Below are 15,773 nucleotides of genomic sequence, written 5' to 3'. Positions count from 1 at the left end.
AATCAAGCTTCCCAGGACCGGTTTCAGTCATGATATTCAGTTGCTGGTTACCTTGCAATAATGCCAATTTTGCAGTTAAAAAATGCAGTCATAGCTGTGCCTTTAGTTCGGTGATTTTATTTTTGATATATGTGAATGGTGATGTTCACGGGTCATGGGGTGCAATGTATTAAATCAGCCACATTAGTGGTCTGATGATCTGTGATGACCCTCGATCACCACCATTGTGTACTGACTTTAGTGTGCTATGTTACCTTAGCCTTAATGTAGGATGGTCTTGCATTAGATTAATCTTGCCAAAGAATAGAAGGTATGGGATGTCAAGGTGCAGTGTTGTTGGTGATGGTCACACATGTGCTCCTTAGTGGATACTAAGGGATTAAGTGCATAGTGTTATTTGAGTTAGGTGAATTATGACTTTAGCCTATTGGCTTTGACGTGGTCTAATATCATTCTGCTTTCCAAGTAGTAGAGGCCTATGCTTGAGCAACTCCATATTCTAAACTGCTGCCATCTTCTGAGCCTCTTTAGGTGAGAGGTTATATTTTTAGTTTCCATGTGTTGTTCACCAGCAGTGAACCAGAGCGGACAGGTTCGTATCGGAAAAAATGTGCTCTCTCGATCTCGGAGTCATAGCAAAACACTTGGCCAGCTGCTTGTTGTGCTCTTGGTACGAGGTGGTACAGAAATCCAATGAGAACTGTAGGCGGAGTTAGCTAGAAACTTTGATGGAGAGCTGCATTCTATATTAGAGAAAGGGGGTCCGAGAAAGGGTGAGATGCTGGTCTGGTGTTTTGGCGGTCTGGTGATACATCACGGTGCAGACGTGCAGTCGTGTTTGTGGAACAGAGAGTCCTGACCCAACCAGAGTGTCAGATAGCAGGTCACCGCGCCTGCATAAACTACATTACCCAGCAACACTGGGCTTGGAACTACGGTACCCAGAATCCCCGGCGAGAACAGGATATCACGGGGCAGAGCCCGACAGTCAGGGCTCGTGATTTTGTTACGGAGGTAGCGGCTGCTCCTCTGTTGGTTCCTGTCTTGTTTCCCGGTGGTCTTGCAGTTTCCACATTCCGAAGAGAAAAAAGAATCTTCTTTACCGGTATTGTGTTACACGCGCTGGCTAGCGCGTTTGCATTGTGGTCACTGGATTCTCTGTGTTCTGTCTTGCCTCGCGGCTGCGAGGAACTGTTACAGTATTCGGGTCCTGAGGTTTGTTGGGCTTGCGCTGTGATTGCTAACAGCTGTGAGACAAGCCTCTTCATTTCTTGGCTATAGTCAGTGGCGGAGTGCAGGGGGGGATTGGCGGACCTCCGCACTACCGTCACGAACAGTGACATTGGTGTACAATATGATTTAAGTGGATTCCCAAACACCAAAGCGGATGACTGTAGTGAGGGAACTACGTCATACCGTATTTGGCTTCACCTACAAGGGATAATTTCATTAAGGAAACTTTCTCGCTTTCAATATGCAAAGGAGGATTTATTGAACTCTCAAGAGGAGCCTTTACTTACTTACAGCACTGCTGCTTATTTTCCTTTGGTGCTTTAACTTAATTGATATTGGACCTCTTTCTTTCAAGCTTGATGTTAAAAGGCTATGGGGTATGTGACTAGATATAGCTAACAGTTTTTAGGCAGATGGTGGACTATGCTTCATGTTCATACCTTTTATTTGTGTTATACAGGATAGAAGGAAGGCTGAAGGATCAGCAGTTTGGTGTGTGTACGCATTCTTTACAGGGGAATTTACAGGTTGTGCTTTAGTGAGACATTAATGAGTGTAGGATTTAAGAACTGTATTAATCTTTGTATTTTTGTCTTACAGTTTCTTTTTCCCTGCTGCCCCTTCCTTCTCCTCTTTATTCTTTCGGGTTTTTTTCCCTCACCTTATCATCTGAACACCCTGTGTTTATACTTCAGGGTGTTCGGAGGGTCCGGAGGTGGAGCATTGTTGCTGCATGCGGATCCTGCGGAGTGCAATCGTGACAGAATCACGAGCCCAAGAATTTCACTCTGCCCGATCCGTATGTAGTAACAATGGCGTCCATGGAGGATGTGTTACATGCCTTAGTCTTGGTGCAGGAGGAGTTGGCCTCCTCTAAAGCAGAGACCGCTGCTTTACGGGAAAAGGTGGAGTGCTTGAGCGGTAACCCTTTTAATGCTTCCACCTCTTCTTCTAATGTTCAAGTCACTGTGCCTCCACCCATTCCACTGGCTACTCCTGAAAGGTTCTCAGGAGACCCTCGTAAGGTACATGTGTTTATGACGCAGATCCTCATGCATTTCTCATGTAAACCCTCATCGTTTCCCACTAACCATTCAAGGGTGGCTTTTTTAATTTCTTATTTGGTGGGGGATGCGGCTGATTGGGCGGTGCCGTTGGTTAAACGTGACGATGCCATTTTATCGGATTGGACTGCGTTTAAGACAGAATTTGAGAGGGTTTTTGACCGAAGGGCTACGACTTTCAGCACTGATCGGGAACTGTTAACTTTAAGGCAGGGAAGAGGTGAATTGGTCACATATTTAACGGCTTTCAATAGATTAGTGGCCGAAGCCGGATGGCCTGAGGAAAAAAGGATGTCCCTCTTCTATCAGGGGTTACATGATGACCTAAAAGATGTAGTGGCCCAGGTTGATCCTCAGCCTACTTCCTTTGTTGATATGGTGAATTTGGTGTTACGGTTGGATAGTCGTCTGTCTGACAGAGGGAGTAACAGGAGAAGATAGGAAAGAGGGTTTTATGGTGGCGATAAAAATCAGCGTAAAACAACGGGCGGAATCGAAAACCCTCCTTCGGAACCTATGGAGATAGGTGCGCTCAGAGCGCCTTTGTCAAGAGAAGAGAGGGAAGCCAGAAGAGTACAGATCTTATGTATGTACTGTGGGAAGAAGGGACATTATGTTAGGGAATGCCCTTCTAAACCAAAATCATCAGGGAATGTCAGTAGGTTTAAAAGGGTTGCTGTATCCAAGACAGGACTGGAGGGTGTGCATAAGGAAGAGAACCAGGCTAGTGCAGAAGGGGGGCATGAGTGGAAACTCACATCTTTGGCCTCTCTGGGTGGTGAGGAAACGGAGCCGCACTTGGTAATTGTCATGACGCTGGAACATGAACTAGAAAGAAATCAGGTATTGGTGATGGTAGATTCTGGGGCTACTGGTAATTTCGTGGATGAAGGATTGGTAAGACGTTTAGCCTTGCCTAGAGTCTCTAGGGAGAAGCCTGAGGTTGTGTTAGCGGTTGATGGGAAACCGTTAACATCAGGACAGATCACTGAAAGAATCGGCGAGTTGGGATTGTCATTGATGTTACAAGGCTGTGTACATTCTGAGGTTTTGTCTTTGAAAATCATAGCTGCCCCCCAGTACGAAGTCATTTTGGGTATGCCTTGGCTACGTAAACACAACCCGGTGGTGGATTGGCAGTCGAAAACGTTTCAGTTTTCACCAGAGCACTGCAAGGATCATCTGACACCATGTGTGTCTGCCAATGTCACGGTGTTAGCCACCCCATTTTTGGCAGCTACTGCTGTGGAGAAGAATGTCAAATTACCTGTTGAGTACTTGGCCTATAGTGATGTGTTCAGCGAGGCAAAGGCAGAAACTCTACCCCCCCACACGGGGTTATGATTGCCGCATAGATCTAGTGGAGGGGGCTACTATACCATCTTGTAGAGTATATGCTTTGTCAGTACCCGAGACCACGCATTTAAAGGAGTACATAGAGCACTACTTTAGGTTGGGATTCATCCGTCCCTCCCGCTCTCCAGCTGCTTCTCCTCTTTTCTTCATAGCAAAGACTAATGGTGACTTGAGAGCGTGTGTGGACTATCGCGTCTTGAACAAGAACACCATCCGTAACCGTTACCCTCTTCCCCTCATCTCAGTATTGCTTGATCAGGTGAGGGAAGCTAACATCTATACTCGTTTGGACCTACGTGGGGCGTACCACCTGGTCGGAGTGAGAGAGGGGGGTGAGTGGAAGACAGCGTTCAAGACGCGATTTGGGCTGTACGAGTACCTGGTGATGCCTTTCGGGCTTTATAATGCTCCAGCAGCTTTCCAGTTTTTTATTAATGATGTTATGAAGGAATACGTGGATCAATTCGTTGTGATGTACATTGATGACATCTTAATATACTCACAAGACGTATCCTGTCATCAACGCCATGTCTGCATGGTTTTGGAGAAACTAAGGGAACACAGTTTATATGTGAAACTGAGTAAATGCGAGTTTGGGGTACAAGAGGTGGAATTCCTGGGAGTGAATCTTAGCCCCAACGGATTACAGATGTCCGACAGAAAGGTACAGGCGGTGAGAGATTGGCCAGCCCCAAAGAATGTGAAGGAGGTGCAGAGCTTCTTGGGGTTCGCCAATTATTATCGTCGGTGTATCTCGCATTTTTCCCTGACTGCTGTCCCCATCACCAGGTTGTTGAGAAAAGGGAAGTCTTTTGTGTGGACAGGGGAGGCAGAGGAAGCGTTTCAAGCTCTAAAAAAGGCTTTCATTACAGCACCAGTGTTAGCCCATCCAGTGTTGGAACATCCATTCAAAGTTGAGGCAGATGCTTCGGATGAGGCCATAGGGGCTGTTCTGTCCCAGAGGGATGCTCACACGGGTCAGCTCCATCCTGTTGCGTACCTGTCAGAAAAGTTGAGCGCGGCGGAGGTCAACTATTCTATTGCAGAAAAGGAACTCCTGGCTATCAAGAAGGCTTTTCAGGAGTGGAGGCCTTACCTGTGGGGGGCTTGTCAGGCGGTGACGGTGTACACCGATCACAGGAATCTACAATATATGTCCTCCGCTAGGCATTTGACGCAAAGGCAAATGAGATGGATGTTGTTCTTTTCTGAGTACAACTTTGTGGTTACCTTTCGTCCTGGCTCTGAAAATAGGAAGGCGGATGCCCTTTCCAGACAGGAGATTCCCACGAGACAGCTGGAAGAGGAGCAATCCATTATCCCTTCAACTAAGGTGGTGTGTGTGGTTAGGGCCGAGAAATTCATGGATGACATCAAGGGCTCCAGATCTTTGGGGTCTTGGGTCCGTTGGGCGGCGGCCAAACCAGGTCGGAAGGTGAGACAGGGCTTGCCTTTCCAGGGGGAGTGTTTATTCCTGCCGACTGAAGAGATTCGAAGGAAAGGCTTCAGGTGGTGTCATGAAGCTCCGGCAGCTGGACATCCTGGGGTGACCAAGACTGTGAGCTTGCTTAGGAGACATTTCTGGTGGGAGTCCTTGGCTAAAGACGCAAATCAGTGGGTAGTGAGGTGCAATACCTGCGCAAGAGCAAAAGGGGAAAACACCAAAAAGAAAGGTCTGTTGATGCCTATGCCCACACCTGATCGGCCATGGCAGAATATAAGTTTAGATTTCATTACGGGTCTGTCTTCTGACCAGGGAAAAACCGCAGTGCTGGTGGTGGTGGACAACTTGACGAAGATGGGACACTTCATACCATGTGTGAACCTTCCCACTGCTAGCCAAACTGCACAGTTATTGGCCTCTCACGTTATACGTTTGCATGGCATTCCAAGAGTCATCGTGTCTGATAGGGGGCCTCAATTCATCGCCCGTTTTTGGCGTATGTGGTGCAAGGCATTGGGTATTGAGTCAGCGCTCTCTACCAGCTTCCATCCTCAAACTGATGGACAGACTGAACGGCTGAACCAGACCTTAAAAAAGTATTTGCGCTGCTATTCCAAGGAAGCACACGAATCTTGGGTGGAACTTTTGTGGATGGCAGAGTTGGCGTACAACAATGCATGGCACAGTTCCATAGGCATGTCTCCATTCAAAGCCAACTTTGGTTACGATGCTAACACTTTACCGATCACTATCCCTGCAGACCTGAGTAACCAGCCCTCTGTTAAAGAACATGTACAGATTCTAAGGAAGGTGCATAAAGATGTGCAAAAACATTTGCCTAAGGCCAAAGAGGTGTACAAACGATGGGAGGACAGACATCGAGCACCTGGTCCTCAGTTCAAAATAGGGGATAAGGTGTGGCTGTCGACCAGGTACATTCGTTTCAGGTTGAGGAGCATATTCCATCCGCGTTTCATCGGGCCCTACCCTGTAGTGCGACGCAGCAATCCAGTCGCATACAAATTGAAGCTGCCTGCTGCATTGAGAATCCATCCTGTATTCCATGTGCAGTTGTTGAAGAAAGCATTCACATCACGTCGCACGGCTCCTCCTGCCATCGCTGGTGATGGGAATCTGGAGTATGAGGTGCGGTCTATCCGTGACTCCAAAATCCGCAGGGGGGAGTTGTGGTATCTGGTCTCATGGAAAGGATATGGTCCCGAGGAGGATTCGTGGGAACCTGTGAGTAATATCAATGCTCCTAGGGCGGTCCGGTCTTTCCATTCCAGGTTTCCTGCGAAGCCTGGGCCTAGGAGGCGCTTGGGAGGAGGGCATACTGTCAGATAGCAGGTCACCGTGCCTGCATAAACTACATTACCCAGCAACACTGGGCTTGGAACTACGGTACCCAGAATCCCCGGCGAGAACAGGATATCACAGGGCGGAGCCCGACAGTCAGGGCTCGTGATTTTGTTACAGAGGTAGCGGCTGCTCCTCTGTTGGTTCCTGTCTTGTTTCCCGGTGGTCTTGCAGTTTCCACATTCCGAAGAGAAAAAAGAATCTTCTTTACCGGTATTGTGTTACACGCGCTGGCTAGCGCGTTTGCATTGTGGTCACTGGATTCTCTGTGTTCTGTCTTGCCTCGCGGCTGCGAGGAACTGTTACAGTATTCGGGTCCTGAGGTTTGTTGGGCTTGCGCTGTGATTGCTAACAGCTGTGAGACAAGCCTCTTCATTTCTTGGCTATAGTCAGTGGCGGAGTGCAGGGGGGGATTGGCGGACCTCCGCACTACCGTCACGAACAGTGACATTGGTGTACAATATGATTTAAGTGGATTCCCAAACACCAAAGCGGATGACTGTAGTGAGGGAACTACGTCATACCGTATTTGGCTTCACCTACAAGGGATAATTTCATTAAGGAAACTTTCTTGCTTTCAATATGCAAAGGAGGATTTATTGAACTCTCAAGAGGAGCCTCTACTTACTTACAGCACTGCTGCTTATTTTCCTTTGGTACTTTAACTTAATTGATATTGAACCTCTTTTTTTCAAGCTTGATGTTAAAAGGCTCTGGGGTATGTTACTAGATATAGCTAACAGTTTTTAGGCAGATGGTGGACTATGCTTCATGTTCATACCTTTTATTTGTGTTATACAGGATAGAAGGAAGGCTGAAGGATCAGCAGTTTGGTGTGTGTACGCATTCTTTACAGGTGAATTTACAGGTTGTGCTTTAGTGAGACATTAATGAGTGTAGGATTTAAGAACTGTATTAATATTTGTATTTTTGTCTTACAGTTTCTTTTTCCCTGCTGCCCCTTCCTTCTCCTCTTTATTCTTTCGTTTTTTTTCCCCCTTTTGGGGTTTTTTCCCTCACCGTATCATCTGAACACCCTGTGTTTATACTTCAGGGTGTTCGGAGGGTCCGGAGGTGGAGCATTGTTGCTGCATGCGGATCCTGCGGAGTGCAATCCTGACACAGAGAGAGAAAGAGAGCCGGACCCTTCTACAGATAACAAGAGGCTTCAGATCATGGTGAGGTATTCCATGTATATCTAACTTTACCTAACTATGCTTTTATTTTCAGGTTCTATGTATATGTATGTGTTGGTGATTGCTACAAATGTTTACTGTGTTCTTCTTCCTTGTCATTCTATTATCATGTAATAAAGAAACCCTAGAGCATATCATTTGTTTGTATTCCTTGTGAGGGAAGGTCGGGACCCATTTTTACCAAGTACTTACAGAGGGATGGGCGATTACCCTCTAATGGGTAATTGTTGATATGGGAGGGAAATCGGCTCCCATCAGGGATGTCTAAATTCTAATTATTCTATCCAATACATTGCTAGGAGGAGCATGAGCTGTGTACCCTCTCAGATGGGGAGGTGTTGTGATTTGCTGCGTACCCTCTCGGATGGGGAGGTGTTGTGACTTGTTGTTATTTGCGAGCTCCTCTGCAATGGTCTTATATGTTGTCAGTGTTTATTCCTTTCTTGGGTAAGTATTGTGAAATGTGGTGTCTTTCTGGACCCTGAGAAAGGATGTGGTAAGTAATGGCCTGGTGACTGACAAAAGCACCAAATGTTACAGAGAAGTAGGTCATTACACAGCCTGGTCTTGGCCCCTCAACAACTCTGTTGTTTACATATGTATTTATTGTAAATAACAAAGAGCTGGGGGTAGAGGCTATTTGAAGCCCCACTCTAACAGATGAATATTGTGTCAAAGTGTCAAATAGTGCACGAAACTAAGGAGCCCTCCCCTCTATGCTCCCCAAAATTGGAACCAGCCCTACAACAACCTTCAAAACAAAAGGGTTCAGCACTATGTAATAACATAGAAACGTGTAAAGTCAAAGTTCAAGAACAGTTGGCACACAAGGAAAAATCCAAGTACGAGTTGTGTATTTCTTGAAGTGATTTTTCTTTATTTTTTTAAAAGGATCTTTTCTTTAATATTCCATAAGTGAATGATCATAGTCAATGCGTTTCGTCTCCCAAAGAGACTTCTTCAGGGCTATTAAAAATACATACAAATATAGTTTTAAAAGGTGAACCTGGACATACACATCATTGACAAATACATATAAAGAAACACACATTTCTACAAACACACATTTTAACACAGAAATCTAAACTTATATCTTCCTGAGACGTGTTTGCACTATTCCCAAGGACGGGATATTTATCCACCGGTATGTTAAAAAAGTTGACAAAGTTTACTTGAGAACACAATATCTTCAAAAGAGGCTTCATGAATATGTTTATATAATTCTAATAAACCGCATACCTCCACAATATAGCATAGAATGTGTTTCATGAGGTGGTTCAACAGTTTCATCAGTTTAAAAATCTAATATTCGGAAACTTCAATACAGTTTAATGACTCTGAAATAAGAAACATATGGAGTTTTTAACATACCGGTGGATAAATATCCCGTCCTTGGGAATAGTGCAAACAGATCTCGGCGTATTTATAGGATCTGTTCACACGTTTCAGGAAGATATAAGTTTAGATTTCTGTGTTAAAGAAAAGATCCTTTTAAGAAAATAAAGAAAAATCACTTCAAGAAATACACATCTCAGACTTGGATTTTGGAACGGTTCTTGAACTTTGAATTTACACGTTTATATGTTATTACATATGTATTTAATGTGCAAAATGCTTTGTGTGACTGGTGTCAATCCTAGGCACTAGGAAAAGGATGGATGCTGTCACTTTAGATATATGAACCACTGGCAATGTACAAATGGCAAGGTAGTATTGCAGATAGTAGGAGTGAACAGCAGTTTTGGACAGTAGTACCTGGTGAGTCAGGTGTTCGAGGGGAGGATGGGGGGGCTCTGTTCAGTTGTGATTCTATATAGGCTGGCAGTCGAACATCAAGGACTTTTATAGAATCAATTTTAGAACATCATTGTTCTTTCGTGTTAACTTGTTTTTGAAGAGCTGTGGAGGAGAGGTATGGTAGGAGGAAAATGTGAACCGCAATGGTAGGGAGGCATGTGAAGTGAAGAGGTGAAGTGAAGAGGGACAATCATCAACAGTGATGAAATAGCAGCAATTAAGTGAGATAACATATGAGGATTATGAGTTAGGAGGATAAGTGAGATAAAGGACTCTGTCTCTTCCTTACTGCCCAGCGGAGACACAGACAATGTCTTCTTTTCTGTGCTGGCAGCTGCCCACCACCCTCTTCCTATTATTCCCTCTCTTTCTGTCTTGCTCCTCACTTACTGAAGACCGTGACTTGAAGAAACGATTCACAAATTCTCTTTCCTTCTTTCATTTAGTTGCTTCCCTGTGAAATGGATCCAAAAAAGAACAAGCGCTCGCCTCACACTGAAGGGGGGGGGAAGATGAGGAGAAGAGGATGCAGCAGGGGGAGGGGAGAGAGGAGGGGGACTGCGCCTGTTTCCCTTGCGGGAGCGAGCAGGAACCATATATTTGTAATTAACACATTGTTTGAAAGCTCGCTCCCGCAAGAGAATCGCCAAACGTGCACGCATTGCATTCAAAGCAATGCAATGCATGCACGTTTTTGGCAGCAAAGCTGAAGCGATTGCTAAAGGTATTTTCCTATGCAGGGTATGCGCGCTGCGTAGGCAGGACCTAATAACAGACCCAACAAACTGTTTAAAATCATCAAGTAACAAACCTCCAAACCCCCTAAATCTACAATGCAGGCCTCCAAGGAACTGTGCAAAAACGTTGCCATCTTCTTCGAAGAAAAAATCACCAAGATTGAGCTCTCACTGGACGTCAACGTCAACCCCTCCTTCAAAAGCTTGCCCCCAGTGACAACAGACAGCATGTGCAAACACCTCACTAAAACATGGAAGCCCTTCTCCTCCATCCCGCTGATCTCCACCTCCAAACCCGCCTCTCACGTCCTTAACCCTATACCCACCCAATTGACCAAAAAACTGAAACTCTCCATAGCCCCGTTCTGGTGCAAGATCATAAACAGCTCCCTGAGAACTGGCGTCATACCAGAATGTCTCAAAGTTAGCCAAGTCACGCCACTACAAAAAAAAACAGGCCTTGACTTCAAGGACCTGAATAACTTCAGACCCGTCTCCAATCTCCCCTTCCTATTGAAAATCCTTGAAAAATGTGTCCTCTTACAACTGACGCAGCACATGGACAACATCAACCTTTTTGATCCCCATCAATCGGGTTTCAGAAAAGGCAATAGCACCGAGACTGCGATCCTCAACATGACAGACTGATAGGACTAAAGATAGCTAAACGATTGAAACTGGCGCATACTATGTAGAAGCAGCCTGTTGTTAAATCTAGGCCTTTTCATAAAGTCACCCCCGAGGCCCTGAATATTTAGCTCACTGCGCGTCCTCTCTCCTTGAGTAATAAGATAGAGAGTGACGCTGTTAGCTTAAAAAATTGGATAAAACAAGGTGTTGAGTCGTTGGCCCTGCAGTCTGTACGACCTCAGCTAACAGCGAGAAGACCCGCACCCTGGTTTAATGAAACATTGCATAAATTTAAAAGCGCCTGTAAACAGCTGGAAAGAGCATGGAGAAGGAACTTTAGTACAGATAGCAAAATACTATATAAAAATGAGTTAAAATTGTATCACCGAATTTTTTGGAGGAGAAGAAAATTTTCCTTGTTAATGTTAATGTTAATGTTATATGGTCTTGTATAGCGCACGGCTGCCCCAGCCAAGGGGCGTCCCGGCGCTGTCTGCCTGAAACTGAGAGGAAGACAGGTGCAGAGGGGGAGTGCTGGGGAGATTAAAATTTTAACAGAAGAGATGAGTTTTGATAGCTTTTCTGAAGGATAGCAGATCATTCAGTCCCCGTATCTGATCTGGGAGTCCGTTCCAGAGCTTTGCAGCAAGATATCTAAATGAACGGCCACCCATCCTGGCTAATTTGATGCAGGGAACCACAGCTAGATTCTGTCCTTCAGAACGCAAAGTGCGTCGGGGAACGTATGGAGAAAGGAGTGGACATAGCATGGGGGGAGGCTGTTTTTAAGATTTTGAATGCTAGGCATAGCGTTTTAAAGTGAATCCTTTTCTCCATCGGAAGCCAGTGGAGTTTCGTGAGGGCGCTGGCCACTGACTTATGGCGGGGGAGTCCAGTCAGGGCCCTGGCGGCGGCATTCTGGACTCGCTGGAGTCTGGTTTTCTCAGCTACGTTAGCCCCTAACAGAAGGGAGCTGGCGTAGTCCAGCCGTGAGAGGATGGCTGACTGACCCACTAGCTGGCGAGTTTGATGGTCGAAGAATTTTAAAATTGGCCTGAGATTTCATAAGATCCCAAAGCAGGTGGCAGCCACTTTTTTAGTATGGTGGGTGAAGTTCAGCGCAGTGTCTATCCAGACTCCCAGGTTTTTTACACAATCTTTCGGCTCGGGTGGTTGGCCGAGGGTCTCTGGCCACCAGTTGTTCCCCCAAGCAGCTGTCTTTTTGCCCACCAGCAGGACCTCCGTTTTGCCGGCGTTAAGCTGGAGGTAATTCGCCGTCATCCAGCTAGTGATGTCGACGAGAGTCTGTTTGAAATTCTGCGCGCCAAGACCACTTTCGTCTTTCAGTGCCACCACTAGCTGGGTATCGTCAGCGTAGGACACCAGTGATAGTCTGTGTCTCCTGGCTACTTCTGCCAGGGGTTGGACGTACACATTGAACAGGGTGGGGCTGAGGGCCGACCCCTGTGGTACTCCCTGCTCAACGGGGCATTCTTTGGAGAGAAAAGGGGGGGTGGGGACGCGGAACGATCTGCCTGATAAGAAATCCTTGAACCAGCTACGGGCAAGCCCTGATATCCCTGCCTCCTTTAGCCTGAACAACAGCACCTTGTGTGACACCGTGTCGAAGGCAGCACTGAGATCTAAAAGAATCAGTGCTGCCGTTCCGCCAGAATCCAGTATGGTCCGGAGGTGTTCTGTCACACTTAAGAGGGCTGTCTCGGTGCTGTGGCCAGCACGGAACCCATGTTGAGACCTGTCTTGCAGCCAAGATCGAGAAATCAGCTAATAAAAGCTAGGAATTTTTCAAAATTGTGAAGCATTTTACGTCACCCGCAGTAGCGTCCGTTAAGTGCGAAGCATCTGAAAATTGGTCATGTCAGTTAGATGGTTTTATTCATTAAAAAATAGCAGACATTCAATCCTCCCTAGTTTCTTCCCCACACACTCTGGCTAAGTCACAGTCCCTTAGTACCGATCTCTCATGCAAAGCTATCTTTCTTCAGTTTCCCAGTATTACGCTGGAACAAATCCCTTACGATAATGAAGAATTTAAAATCTGGTTCACCCTCGGATCCGTGTCCGGATAAAATACTGGCAGCAGTGGCTGATCTCAGTAACCCATAGGTCAATACAGTTTTGAATTTGTCATTAAGAAGCGGCCAGGTTCCATCTACTTGGAAAAGGGCCAAAATATTGCCTCTGCTAAAAAAGCCTGCGGTAGATCCTCTACCAGTATCCAACTACAGACCCATCTCACTCCTGCCTTTTTTCACTAAAACAATCGAAAAATATGTGAACACTGTAACTTTCGAATTTATTGAATCACACAACCTCCTTCATACAAGTCAATCTGGCTTCCGCCCTAATTTTAGTACGGAGACAGCTCTTCTCGAGATCTCGGAATCTATCAAAGAGACTCTTGTGTAAATGTAAATGTACAGGAATTTATATAGCGCAAATCACCAAGCGGTTTCTAAGCGCTTGCTTAGGGAACCCGTCCTGGTATTCCCCTGTGAGATAACCCCAGCAGGGTATCCGCAAGGTGAAAGCCAGGCATCCCGCCACGAGGGGCCGTTGTGGAGATTAAGCAAGCTATTGCCCAGAGTCGCAGAGTGTGAACCCGTGAATCAAGTAGGCACCGGAGCGAGAATTGTCGAGTCCATGGACATTTTAGGACTCAAGACCCCGCCGAGCCGGGAATTGAACCCTGGTCCCTGGCTGACCTCTGCTTCCAGGTCTGCCTCCTCTAACCAGTGAGCCACACTTCTCCACTCTTGATTCAGGTGGGAGAGCGGCATTGATATTCTTAGATCTGTCAGCCACTTTCGACACCGTGCCCCATGACAGACTCCTTCTGAGATTGAGAGAGTGCAGAGTAGGGGGCACGGTGTTGGAATGGTTCTCCTCCTCCTTGGATGAGAGAAGCCAGGAGGTTTGGACCCCCCCTTTCGCTTCCCGTATGCCTCATATGAGGGTTGGTGTGCCCCAAGGGTCTATTTTGAGTCCATTATTGTTCAACCTGTATATGGCTCCCCTTACTCCTCTGGCCGAAGATGCAGGTGCATTAATAATATCCTACGCTGATGATACTCAGCTGTTGTTTACCTGTAAAAAGGGCAAGGACTTTGATGAGGAGAAGATAAACAACTGCCTAAGGAAGGTTTTTGCCTGGTTTAAATGCAACCAGCTGCAGTGCAAACCGGAGAAGTCCGAGGTGATTCTCTTTGGACCTCTTGCCCCAGATGATTGGAAGTACTGGTGACCTTCAGATATGTCCCCCCGCAGACTTCCGCTGGTGTAGTGAGAAATCTAGGGGTTAAAATGGATAACTCATTGGATATGAAGACACAAGTACAATCTGTTGCAGGAATCTGCTAAGGCAACTTGAAAATGCTTAGGAGATTTGTGACGCTCATGTCGCTGTCGCATAGAAGGACGGTGGTCCAAGCTCTTATTACCTCAAGGCTGGACTATACCAATGTCCTTTATCTGGGCCTTCCAGAATGTGTATTAAATAGACTTCAAGTGCTTCAGAGTATGGCAGCGAGATCTGTTCTTATGCTGGGTCCCAGAGTACAGATTGCGCCTCACCTAAATAACCTGCACTGGCTTCCCATTCGTCGCAGAATCCAGTTCAAGGCTTGACACTGGCCTTCAAAGCGCTGCATAACATTGGAGCACATTACATTAGGATACGTGTGATGTCTTATACGCCCGGCAGACTTTTAAGATCATCGCACCAGCATTTGTTGAGCGTGCCTAAATTTGCACGCTCTCGCAGAGGCGGACGCTCTTTTCAAGTACAAGTACTACATCTCTGGAATAAGCTCCCTATTACCATCAGACAACTGACTGATGTACTGCTCTTAAGGCAACTTAAAACCTGGCTATTCCAGCAGTGATCTTTCAGAGAATTGGCTCTGTTTCTGTTGTGCGTCGCGTCTGCTTAGGGCCGGGACACTCATTTGAGTAGCTGTGCGCTTTTCAAATACGATATAACATAACATAACAAAGACGATATCCACAAATCCCTTGACACCGACAAATGCTGCCTACTCATTCTCCTGGATCTATCGGCAGCCTTTAACACGGTTGACCCCTAACTAATCATCAAGGCTTTACAAGAAAGGGTAGGTGCTGATGAGGTGGTCCTACGCTGGTTCTCCTCCTTCCTACACAGTCGCTCGCAAAGGATAAAAATCAAAAACTTTACTTCAGACCTACACCCTGTCAACAGGGGTGTCCCCCAAGGCTCAGTGCTCTCACCACAACTGTTCAACATATACATGGAACCCCTCACCACCATACTGAAAAATGTCAACATCCCTTTCCACCTATATGCAGATGAAACCCAAATCTACCTAGAAACCTCTTCCATAGACGACATTCACAGACCAAATGACACTCTAAAAGAAATCCAACACTGGCTGTCTAAATCACTTAAAACTCAATCAAGAAAAAACAGAGATTCTCCTCATCTCCAACAAAGAGGAGAACCCTCAAATTGCAGAATGGTTCAAAGCTATGGACGCTCTCAACGGTAATCTCACTCTGGCAAACTCTGTAAAATCATTAGGAACCACCCTAGACCCAAAACTCGACATGGCCAAACACATTATAAACTCTGTAAAGAGTGCCGTCCTCAATTTGAAGCTACTCAACAAAATCAAACCATTCATTCCAAACAATGATCTCAAACAAGCTACCCAATCACTGGTGCTATCCAGACTCGACTATGGGAATGCAACTCTCATGGGTACAACAAAATCTCACCTAGCTCCCCTTAAAACAACTCTCAACGCAGCAGCTCGAATGGTCACTGGAATTAGGAAATATGACCACATTTCACTAGCACTCAGAGAACTAAAATGGCTCCCAGTCGAACTACGTGCCAGCTTCAGAACTGCCTGCCTCACGCACAAATCCGTACACAAGAACTGCCCAATTAGAAGGC

This window comes from Lissotriton helveticus, chromosome 6 (assembly GCF_964261635.1).
Source record: "Lissotriton helveticus chromosome 6, aLisHel1.1, whole genome shotgun sequence".
Classification (NCBI taxonomy): domain Eukaryota; kingdom Metazoa; phylum Chordata; class Amphibia; order Caudata; family Salamandridae; genus Lissotriton; species Lissotriton helveticus.
This window is presented reverse-complemented; position numbering follows the sequence as displayed.